We start from the raw sequence: 12955 nt of genomic DNA on the forward strand, positions 1-12955 counted from the left end.
GCTGGGACTGTTGGAGGAGAGACGCGTGTGCTTTCATTGTTCCATTTAGCTCCCTCTAGTCAAGAAGAATGGCTGTCTTAGCCAAGGATAAAATCTGAGAATGAAGCCAATCCAGGGAAAGACAGATCGGAGAGAAGGAAACTGAGTCCTGTGACAGTGCTTCACATTCTGGATTGGACTTTTCAGCCGTCTTAGCAATAGCTTCCTTTTTTAAATGAAAAATACTAATTTTATTCAGATTTTTAAATTTCACAACTGAGAGTACTAATAGCTACAGATACCCAACTATTGCCAGTCCCAAATTTCAGAGCTGATGAATGCTTTAGCATCAAATCTCACATGTTGCCTTGCTTAGCATAATATAGATGGAAGTGGGCAGTGATTTATTTTTGAAGGAGGAATGTACTAGGAATCCTTCCTAACCTGTGGAGAGTTTGTGGTTGGCCCTATAAAGACCCACTAAACATAGAATAGTACCAAGGAGATGCTCAAATACTACTTCAGTATTAGCTTATACATTTTCCCGTTGTTCGAATTTCTGTTTAAGACTGAAAATATTTTAAATAAGATACAACACTTTTCACCTTGGCTTAGAATATTTTGACAACAAATATACATCAGAGGCAGTTCCATTGTGTTTTAAAAATGCTTTTCTATTTTGAAAGAAAAAACGCTGACTTCTCCATTCATTAAGTTAAAATAGATTGAATTAGCCGTAAACAATATGGGCAAAAAATCAAATGATCATGTCTGTAATACTGCATTAGTTGTCTCAGTGGGAAGGTTCAGATACAGCTGCTCTTGAGTTCTAAGATGCTTTGTATAAGAAAGTTGAAGCTTGTGTACTGTAAAAGATTTCATGCGTAACTATACCAAATTGGTTCTGCATTTTTACCTTTAGTTTCTGTTAGCAGAATGTGATACAGCATTCAGTAACCTTCCTAGTAGGGCCTATACTGTATATTTGGGTTACCAATCAAGGTGATTGAATCAATACATCTAGATCTTATCTGATAAAGTTGACAAGCAGACCTGTGCCTTTGAGAGACATTTTGTAAATTTGACCTTTAATGTGAAAAAGCAAATTGTGCTTCTTTGGTTTTGGAATTTACCTTGTCATAAACCCGTCAGGGCTCTCTCTATCACATTAGTCTTAGCACAAAATTCATTTTCAAAAATATATAAATTCAAAAAACCAGGGTTTCCCTGGTGGCTCAGTGGTTGAGAGTCCGCCTGCCGATGCAGGGGACACGGGTTCGTGCCCCGGTCCGGGAGGATCCCACATGCTGCGGAGCGGCTGGGCCCGTGAGCCATGGCCGCTGAGCCTGCGCGTCCGGAGCCTGTGCTCCGCAACGGGAGAGGCCACAACAGTGAGAGGCCCATGTACAGCAAAAAAGAAAAAAAAACACCAAAAATGTCTTTAAAGTCATTTGGAAAATATGGGCAAGTGCAGAAAATAGGAACTACTTGGTATCCCAATAAGCCATCCTTTCCTTAAAAGATCATTCTACCGTGAAATTCACAGACATTCATCAGCTTTTAAGGATATGCTGTTTCTTAAAGGTGGGAGTGGAGAGATGAAGATTAGCTACACTACATCAATAATAATCTAAAAGTGATGCCTGGATGAGTCTCGAAAACAATGTATTAACTCAGCAAATGTGAACTCTAGAAAAGAGCTCAAAAAATGAATTCAATGCTCTGTTTCTTTACACATTCATAATTCTTCTCCACCAGTGGAATGGAATAAATTGTCTATGGACACATAGACTCATAGAATAAACAACAGAATTGGGAGAGAACATAGAAATAATTTGGTCCAGCTTCTCATTTTAGAGACAGGAAATTAAGCTCATTTAAAATAAAATGAAAACCTTGGAAAGAACTTTAAGCATTTAAATTGTTTTCCTTATTTTCTTTTATTTAAATTAAAAAATTTAATCAAAGAAATAGCTGGTCGTAATTTAAAAGTCAAGTAGTACCATAAGGATTATAATATTAAAAAGCAGTTCCCTGTCCCAACCCTCTGATAATATTGTTAATATAATAATATTGATAGTATGTAAATACTGTTGACAAGTGAACTACATTGCATCAATAATAATGTTTGCTATGATGTACAGTTTTTTCCTTGGAAGATACTTTTTTTGGCTTTTGGCTTAGTTTTGGACCAAACTGTAAAACTCCTCTCAATATAATCAACCTTTTTGAGAAAGGTTTCTTTGGTAGCAAATCTTTATTCTCCCCATACTTTTAATTGAGTGTTTAGTGTTAACGAAGAATTCTAGGTTAAAAATTTGTACTTCATAATTCCAGAGCACTGATACAATTGTTTTACCTTCTAGGGTTCTGGTTGAAAAGTCTCATGACATTCCGGCTCTCAATCCTTTGTGTATATATATACTTTTTTTTCTTCTGAAGACTTGTGGGACCTTTTAATAGCTGTGGTATTCTGAAAATTCATTTTTTCTTTTTTAGTTAAAAATTACCTCTGGAATTACTGTATGTGTGTGTTTTGTGTAATGAGAATTTTTAAGATTTATTCTCTTAACCAACTTTCAAGTGTAAAATACAAGGTTGTTAAGTATTGTCACCATGCTGTACAATAGATCCCCAGAAATTATGCATCTTATAACTGGGAGTTTGTACCTTTTGACCACTTTATCCCATACCCCCACTCGTGGCAAGCAATAATCTAGTGTCTGTTTTTATGTGTTCGGTTTTTTAGATTCCATGTTTAAGTGAGATCACAAATTGAATTGTTCTGTAATCATTCTGTCTGAATTATTTCACTTAGCATAATGCCCTTCAGTTTCATCCATGCTGATGCAAATAGCAGGATTTCCTTTATTCTAATGGCTGAATAATAGTCCATTGTGTGTGTGTGTGTATCTTTATCAATTACCCATCTATGGACACTTAGGTTGTTTCCATTCCTTGGCTATTATAAATAATGCTACATGGGGAATACAGATGTCTCTTAGAGATAGTATTTTCATTTCCTTTTGATAAATACCCAGAGGTGGGATTGCTAAATCACGATATAGTTATATTTTTACCTTTCTGAGGAATATCCACACTGTTTTCTCTAATGGCTGCAACAATTTACATGAAGGACAACTTTTTCAGAAAAATATAATTCTTCATTGAGTTTTTTTCTTTTATTTTAAATACATCTTCCCACCATCTCCTGGCCTACAAAGTTACTGCTGAGAAACCACTGATCATCTTATGGGGGGCCACCTTGTATGTGACAAGTCAGTTTTCTCTTGCTGCCTTCAGAATTTTGTTTGGTTTTGACTTTTGAATATCTAATTATAATGTGTGTCAGTGTAGATCTCTTCTGGTTCAAACTATTTGTGGTCTTTTGAGCCTCATGGATCTGAGTGTTCATTTTTCTCTACAAGTTTGGGAAATTTTCATCCATTATTTATTTAAATAGATTCTCTGTCCCTTTCTCTTCCTGTTCTTTTTTCCAGGATTCCCATAATAAGTGTGTTGTTACTTGTTTCCCATCAATCCCATAGGTTTTCTTCACTCTTCTTATCTTTTTCTTTTTTTAAAAAAAATTTTTTTTTCCTTTGCTCCTGTGGATAATTTCAAATGATCTGTCTTCAAGTTTACTGGCTCTTTCTTCTTTGTTGAGTCTGTTGTTGAAATTCTTCAGTTCAGCCACTGTGTTATTCATCTCTAGGGGTTTTTTTTTTTATGGTTTCTATTTCTTTGTCTAAACTGTTATTTTGTTCATGCATTGTTTTTCTAATTTTCTTTAGTTGTCTGTGTGTTCTTGTAGTTCCCTGAACTTCTTTAAGAGAATTATTCTGAATTCTTTCAGTTTATAGATCTTTATTTCTTTAGGGTCTGTTATTAGGGCTTTATTAGTTACCTTCAGTGGTGTAATGTTTGCCTGATTTTCATAATACTTATATCTTTGTACTGGTGTTTGCATTTTAGTAAGTGGTCTTTTTTCCCCAGACTTTATGGGTTCATTTCAGCAGGGACGTACTCTCACCATTAACTCAGCTTGGGGTACTGTTGTTTCATCTGGTAGCATCTGTGGGCAGGTGAGTCTTGCTGTTTGGGTACTTAGTTGGGCAAGGCCACAGCCTGTGACTTGATTTCGGGGGGTGGGGGAGGGAGTGCTGCTCTGTAGTTGGGTGGGCCTGCTGGCTGGGCTGTGTTTTCAAGTAGGTCTACTGGGTGGGCTTCCTTATTGGGCAGGGCTGCTGGCTATGTTCCGCAGTCAGGCGGGCTCTGCAATCACCTCTGGTCAGACAGGGCTGCAGGCTGTGTTCTCTGGCAAGGTGTTGCCAGTGGTTGGATTCCACAGTTGGGCAGGGCTGTGGGCCAGGCTCCACGTTTGCTCTGGGGTGGGTGGGGCCTTAGGCTGTGCTCCCGGCATGGATGTTTACACTGGCTGGACTGCATATGCAGGCAGGGTTTTTTGTTTGTTTTGTTTTTTTGTTTGTTTTTTGGCCACACAGCATGTGGGCTCTTAGTTCCCCAACCAGGGATTGAACCTGCATCCCCTGCATTGGAAGTGTGGATTCTTAACCACTAGACTGCCAGGGAGGTCCCTGCAGGCAGGGTTATATGCCAGGCTTCATGGTTAGATGGGACATCAGGCTGTGCCCCAGAGTTGGGCAGGGCTCCAGGCTGGGCTTTACGATCAGGCAGGCCGTTGGTTGTGTTCTGCCTTTGGTTAAGGTCACTGGTCTGGCTCTCTGGTTGGGGAGGGCCTTCAAATGGACCCCACAGTTGAGTGGGTCTGGATGTTCAGCAGGCAGGCAGGGCTGTATGCTGGGCTCCACTGCTTGGAGAGATTGTAGGCTGGGTTCTGCGTGTGGGTGGTACCATTGCCACTACGTGCTCAGGATGAAAACAACATGGGGAAGATCCGCATTGGACGTGCAACAGAGGTGAGAAATGATCCTGTATTGTTGTAATCCACGGAGGTCTTGGGGTAGTTTGTTGCCATTGTGTAACTTAATAAAAGCTGAGTGATGCAGAGTTCTGTTTTATTGTCTAGATGTAGTCTGGAAGTATGACCTTTTTTATTTTCATAAATGTTAGTTCCTTTTTAAAAGTAGAAGCTAAATATTTTTGATTGAATAAACACTTTGTAAAGTGAGTATATCATTTTTAATGAATTTGGTTCTAAATGAAAGAAAACTATCTCAAATTGGCCTAGACTGTGGGTGTGGGGAGGGTTCATGGTTCACATATCAGGAAAGTACAAAAGTGAAAGGGCCTTTGACGCTGGTTTGACACAGTGGCTCATTGAGTTCATCTAGGGTCAAGTTCATGTATACCTCTCCAGTCTGACTTTGACAATGTCAGCTTTATTCTCATTTTTCTTCATTTAGGTAGTGATGCTGCCAATCATTGCCAGGGATACATGCTTTCTTGTCAGTGCTAGAAAAAGAGAAAGACCCATCTAGAAGGTCTCTCACAGAGTGGCTAAACATCTTTCTTAGAATCCACAGTAAACTTCTTACATGTTAGTGACAGGAAGAGAGTCACTCATCCATTTCTGAACTAATAACTATAACCTGTTAACCCTAACCTCAGATATGGATTGAACATCTTGAACCAGGTATGGAGGTATGGTTAGACCATTCCTAAAAACAACAGGAAGGGAGTTTGCCCAAAGAAAGTTATATATGCAGGACGAAATTACAATGAACACTATGCATTAACACAGCTTTTTCATCAATTCCTCTACGTAAATACGTGATACATTGTGTCAGATGATTTGTGTTTCTGATTTTTTGCTGAATATTCGTGTGCATTTAGCGTCACCCAAGAGAAGTAGGAATTGAAAAGTTGCGATCTGGCAAGCACACAGCCTGTTTCACAGGGCCACTAGATGCATCCAGTCCAGTTGTGCAAATTATCACCTGACCAGGTCCTTAACACACTTAACATAGCCACATGTGCCAAATCTTTGATGTCTTTCCAGATTTTATGCTATTATACTCTCTCCCCCCTCTCTCTCCCTGCCTGTCTTTGATATGTAGATATAGCTATATAATTTATTTATATCCATATGTGTGTATGTTTGTTTATAGTCTGTTAAGCTTTGTGTAACTTCTTCCTTTTTTTTCTTTCATAAGCACTAATTCATCTTGTTGTTTCCTGAAAATATCTTCAGGCTTATTGAAGATTCATTTCATAGCATATCACAGTCCTGAAAAAGTTGTTTAACATATAACCTCAAAATGAATAATCTTCATAATTTTAGTGGAACATCTTGACTTTACCTTCTTCTATTAAATATAGCAACAGTAATATAAACATTGGGCTTATTTTAGTATTATTTTCTAGTAACTCCTAATGGGTGTTTGAAGCATAATACCAATTTAACCATGAAAATCCATTTAAAACCTTGATTTTTTTTCTTATTTATCTGATTCTCAGACAGAGATGGTCTAAAGGTTTTGCTGAGATGCCATTTCACGTGAATAATTTATAATTAATGTGTTTTTTTCTGGTTGTGCTAGATGATTGATCATTTATTTCATGTTTGGGTGTTTTATATTTCAAAATAGAATTTTAATGGGCATTGAATCAATGAGAATACATTTGACAATCATTGCAGATTAACCGTATGTGAAAGTCTAAACTTTTTTATTTTGATAAATGTGCACTGGTAAATACAATACTGAGAATTGCTGAGATTCTCATTAAAATGAGGGAAAACATTACAGTGAAAAATTTCCTACTCTGTTATATAAAGTAGGCCCTTTAATGCACCCTAGATTTTGAAAACTTCCTGTTTGGTAACAACAAAAGAATTATAAAACATTAGTTTCCTAGTGAAAATACCTATGCAATACTTAAAGTAAATCAATCTGTAATGAATATTTGCATGTTAAATAAAATGTACTTTTTGTAAGGGAGTTCCATTTAATTTTCTAATCACAACACTATAAACTTCTTCAGTTGACTTTTTTCCTCTTTTCACCTCTTAACTTAGTTCACAGTGAATCCATCAGGAAGATGCCTAGGGGAAATCAAAGATAGTGAAACCCTACTACCAAGCTCAATAGCAAAGAGAGGAAGAATAGTGGTTCAAGTGCTTGGCTACAAATGAAGTTTTTGAGTGACGCAGTCATATATTTTTTTGATATTAATTGGGACCAAAGCCAGGGTGACTAAAAAGAGGCATTTGTCTACAGTGGGGAATAGGGGACTTGCCCTGTTGTCTGAAATTCTTTTATTAGAGTTTTATCCCAGGAAGAGAGAGAAGAGAGGGTGCATATATCTTAAAGATATAATGGGAAAAGCAATTACTTTTGATCAGGCAGAACTCAATTTTAATCTCTGTTGCACCTCTGAGTAGTCCTGTAATCTCTGGGAAAATTATGTCACCAATTGAAGGCCAAGCTTCACCATTGGAACAGATATTTAATTCACTGGCTAGTGGGGAGAATAATGTTAAATGAGTTAATATGTGCGTAAATAATCAGGCATGATGGCTACCACATGGTAGGGGTTGAGCAAGTGCCTGGGTCCTGGCTTATCTTCCTTCTTTATTCGTTCTTTCTCTCCTCTCTTTCCCCCACAGAAGGAAGTGAGAGGTCCTATAAATTAACGTAGCCACTATTTTTTAAAAAATTTTATTTTATATTGGAGCATAGTTGATTAACAATGTTGTGATAGTTTCAGGTGTACAGCAAAGTGATTCAGTTATACATATACGTGTATCTATTCTTTTTCAAATTCTTTTCCCATTTAAGAGTGTAACCACTTATGGCATAGTTGAGGACTGGCTTACAGTGGGACAGCTCTTTCTAAAATGCACAGTGAAACATGGAAGATGTCTAATTTCTTACACATTAGGCTTCTCCCATCACAAGATGGTTTTAAGAATTAGGCAAATGATGACACACAAACCCTAACGTGCTATACAAGGAGAAAGCACTTTGAAGTCAGAATCATCTGAATTCATATGTGACTAGTCCTAGAGTCATGGTAAAACTCTTTATCTTCTCTGGGTTCTGGTTTTCTCTGCTTGAAATTGTAGTAAAAAAACGAGTGTGAGATTATAGGTGTGAATTTGTGCAGCAGAGAGTTTGGCATGTAGGAGGCTCTCGGTATCTTGGGGTCCCAAGATCACCAATAAAGTGGAGCTGGTTGAACTGTGTCAAATATTAATCCAGTAACTGTCAGCTGAAAGAATTAAAAAGCTGGCTGTGTGTAGGTCCCGCTTGGCGTAGCCCTGAGTTACAGTTGTCACTGATAATTGCTTAACAGCTCAGTTAGCGTGGCAGCAAGTTGTTGCTTTCAGACGGCTTGTATATTTGGGAAGAGACTTCAAATCATTCCAGAGAATGTACCTGAATTTTAATTAATTCTAAAAGGAGTCTCAAGCACTTTGATGACCTTGGTTTTAAACTTTTATTCAAGTTATTTGATGTAACCTGCTCTCTCTTAAAATAGTTTATATGGGACCTAATGAATCATCTTGACAGTCAAAACACACAGTGGCAACTGTATTACATGTTCCATCAGTCAGGAGAGCAATAAGAGTTTATTGCTGCACTTAAAATATCTAATGCTAGACATAACCACTAAATTAGCTTCAAATGTTTTAAATTCAGGGTGTATGAAATATGATTGGCCATGCTCAAAAAACTTAGCTGCTGCCAGCAACTGATACATAAATTTATCAGTGGGAACCAAGTTTGGGGATTATAGGTGAGGTGGTTAAAATATGCATATAGAAAGGATATTAGCAACGGCTGTGAAATTAACTTTGACCATGATGTGGCCTGTTGAGGGGTAGGGCCTGTCGTAGGAACTACTACCTCCCTCTCCTTCCAGTAGCTAAATTTTCAATATCTCTCTTGAATAGTTATGCTTTGGAGAATAAACTTGTGGCAGAGACCACAATTGCTTCAGACTTTACACGATTATTCCCATAGATTCCTTGTTTGTGGTTTCCAAGATGTAAGGGTGGCTCTTTCAATTGAGGTATATTCTCAGTCCTACCCTGATAGGACCTGCATTTAGGAGTCAGAATCTAGGCGAATGGAATGAAAAAAAAATTTTTTTTTAATCCATCTGCTTCTGTTCATTAAAGTACTGAGCAGGGATTCTCAAAATGGAGGTGTATCAGCATCACCTTGTTACAATGGATTGCTGGACCTCATCTCCAGAGATTAGGCTAGGGCTTGGGAATTTTATTTTCATAAATTTCCAGGTGAGACTAAGTGCTAGGATAGGGATCACATTTTGAGAACCCCTGGTACAGAGGAAGTGCTTCAGGTGGGATTACTTTGTGTAACAAATAATAGAACACCTGACTGAAGATGATTTAACAATAGAAAGCATTATCTTGCATAATCAGAAATCCAGAAATAGAGAGTCCCTGAGTGTGTTCAGTGGCACGAAGGTCAACCACACCCTTTCCATCCTCTGTAACATCTTCACTGTGTTGGTTATGTCTTCCTCATATCACTGGGCATGGTTTCCACCCATCCCTGGACAGCTTCGGTAGCTCCAAGCATTAGGAACCAGTCCAACAGCATTCAGAAGCAAGACAATGGAGGGATAGATATTTTTAGTATCTCCAGTGGGAACCCTCATCCAAAGAGGAGGAAGGGGAGGATTGAAATGACAGCTGATAATTAACTATCAACCATCAGAGGTAAACTTGCAAGATGTTAGGAAAAGGTCCTCTAGCTTTTGTTTTCCACAAGATATTTGAAATGACACAAAAACACTGATTGCTTATATCATCCTGGTGACTCTCTCCCTCCCTGCCTACCTGCCTTTCTTTCTTTTGGGTTTTCTATTTCTCTGAATTCTATCGGGTTCTTGGGCTTTATTGTATGAGCTCATCATATGTTCACAGTGGGTATAGACGTTGACACACAGGCATACTTTCCATCAGCCACTATAATCATTGCTATCCCCACAGGGGTAAAAGTCTTTAGTTGACTAGCAACACTTCACGGGGGCAATATTAAGTGATCCCCCGCCCTAATATGAGCTTTAGGCTTCATCTTCCTTTTCACAGCAGGTGGTCTAACTGGCATCGTTCTAGCCAATTCATCACTAGACATTGTTCTTCATGATAGCTACTACGTAGTTGCTCACTTTCACTGTGTACTTTCAATAGGAGCTGTCTTCACCATCGTAGGAGGGTTGGTCCACTGATTTCCGCTATTCTCGGGATATACACTTAACATGAGCAAAAATCCACTTTATAATCATATTCGTAGGTGTAAACCTAACATTCTTCCCACAAAATTTCTTAGGCTTATCCGGCATACCTCGACGATACTCTGACTACCCAGACGCCTAAACAACATGAAATACTATCTCATCAATAGGCTCATTTATGTCACTGACAGCAGTTATACTAATAGTCTTCATTACCTGAGAAGCATTTACATCTAAACGAGAAGTAATATCAGTAGACTACACTTCCACAAACCTTGAGTGGCTAAATGGATGTCCTCCACCATATCACACATTTGAAGAGCCAGCATACGTCAGCCCAAAATGATCAAGAAAGGAAGGAATCGAACCCTCTCCAGTCGGTTTCAAGCCAACATCATAACCACTATGTATTTCTTTATCGACGAGATATTAGTAAAACCTTATATAACTTTGTCAAAGCTAAGTTACAAGTGAAAATCCTGTATATCTCCATGGCATATCCCTTTCAACTAGGCTTCCAAGATGCAACATCACCCATTATAGAAGAACTCCTACACTTCCATGATCATACATTAATGATTGTTTTCCTAACTAGCTCCCTAGTCCTCTATATCATCACCCTAATACTTACAACTAAACTAACACATACCAGTACAATAGACGCCCAAGAGGTAGAGACCATTTGAACCATCCTTCCAGCATCATTTTAATTCTAATTGCCTTACCCTCCCTACGAATCCTCTACATGAGAGATGAAATTAATAACCCTTCTCTCACTGTAAAAACAATGGGTCACCAATGATACTGAAGCTATGAATACACTGACTACGAAGACCTAAATTTCGACTCTTACATAATCCCAACATCAGACTTAAAACCAGGAGAACTACGGCTACTAGAGGTGGACAACCGAGTAGTCTTACCCATAGAGATAACAGTCTGAATACTAGTCTCCTCCGAAGACGTGCTACACTCATGGGCTGTACCTTCCCTAGGCCTAAAAACAGATGCAGTCCCTAGACGCCTAAAGCAAACAACCTTAATATCAACACGACCAGGCTTATTTTACGGGCAGTGTTCAGAAATCTGTGGCTCAAATCATAGTTTTATACCAATTGTCCTCGAACTAGTACTTTGAAAAATGGTCTGTATCCATACTATAATCTCATTAAGAAGCTAAAGTAGCGTTAACCTTTTAAGTTAAAGATTGAGAGCCAAAGCTCCCCTTAATGACATGCCACAACTAGATACATCAACATGATTCCTTACTGTCCTATCCATATTCCTAACCCTCTTCACAATATTCCAATACACTCTTGTTTCCACCATCTCTTAATGTTTCCATTTAACTTCCTTCTTCCTATGCACTCGGAATCTAAAATTGTATTTTGGACAATAAATGACTACAGTCTGAAATTTGAGAGTCACGTGGCTTCACATTCCACAGAAAAGAGTTGGATTTCCTTTCTCCCTCACGCCATTCTAAATTTGCCACCTTCACCCTCTTTGGAAAGAAGCTTTTGGACAAGACATAAGAAAAATTTTGGACTGCCTTGAAGAGTTCCTCTCTTAAGAGCTGAAAAAAACCCTATAACCTTTGAGATCTGATGTTGAGCCTTTAGGGAGAACCATGACAGATGTTGAAAACCCCCAGGATTCCACCTTGACCTCCTAGGATGGAGTGCATCCCCAGATCTACTCTTTCTACAGTCTACCCCATTTCCATAAAAGGAAGTTCCATCTTTATATTTGTCAGGGCCATATTTGGGAGTCGTTCTTGATTTCAGAAATAAAGCTGCACAGCTTGGCAGCTTTCACTGAAGAATGTGCCCGGAATCTGACGCAACTTGCATAACTCAGACACTGTGGTACAAACCAACATCCTCAGATCTAGTTTCTGCCTCATCTGGATGTTCTCCCTGCTCCCACCTTGGCCATCTTAAATTTATTCCCAATGCAGGAGCCAGAACGTTTCTATTAAAATGTAAATAAAATCACATCACTACTCTGTTTAAAACCCTTCAATGGCTTCTCATCTCATTACAATTAAGAGCCCAAGTTTTGGGACTTCCCTGGTGGCGCAGTGGTTAAGAATCTGCCTGCCAACGCCAGGGACACAGGTTCGAGCCCTGGTCCAGGAAGATCCCACATGCCGTGGAGAAACAAAGTCCATGCACCGCATCTACTGAGCCTGTGCTCTAGAGCCCGTGAGCCACAACTACTGAGCCCACACCGCTAGAGCCCATGCACACAACAAGAGAAGCCACCACAATGAGAAGCCCGAGCACCGCATCAAAGAGTAGCCCCTGCTTGCATCAACTAGAGAAAGCTCACGTGAAGCGACGAAGACCCAACACAGCCAAAAAAAAAAAAAAAAAGAGCCGGTTTTCACACTGGCCTGCAAGGTTCCTTAATGACCTGTTCCCCTCCTCACTTTGCTGCCCCTTGAACATGCCAGGTATACTCCCACTTTGGGATATTTGCCTGTTTTGTTCCCTCTCGTGATCGATTTCTTCCTCATATATCACCATCTCAGTGAGTCCTTCATCACTCTATTTATTATGAAATTACATCCCTGGTCCTTGTCACTCATGATTTCCCCTCTCTGTCCACTTTTCCTTTAAAGCACTTATGACCACCTGTTATACTTCATCTTTAACTTATTTATTGTTTATTTACCGTTTTATTTTTTAAATCTTCCTCCACTAGAATGTGACCTCCATGACAGTAGCAATGTTTGTTGTATTAATTGCTCTATCATCAAAACTGAGAACACCTAGCA

Source organism: Aethalodelphis obliquidens, unplaced genomic scaffold, assembly GCF_003676395.1.
Source record: "Aethalodelphis obliquidens isolate GAN/ISIS:26980383/991018 unplaced genomic scaffold, ASM367639v1 scaffold23, whole genome shotgun sequence".
In the NCBI taxonomy this organism is placed as follows: Eukaryota; Metazoa; Chordata; class Mammalia; order Artiodactyla; family Delphinidae; genus Aethalodelphis; species Aethalodelphis obliquidens.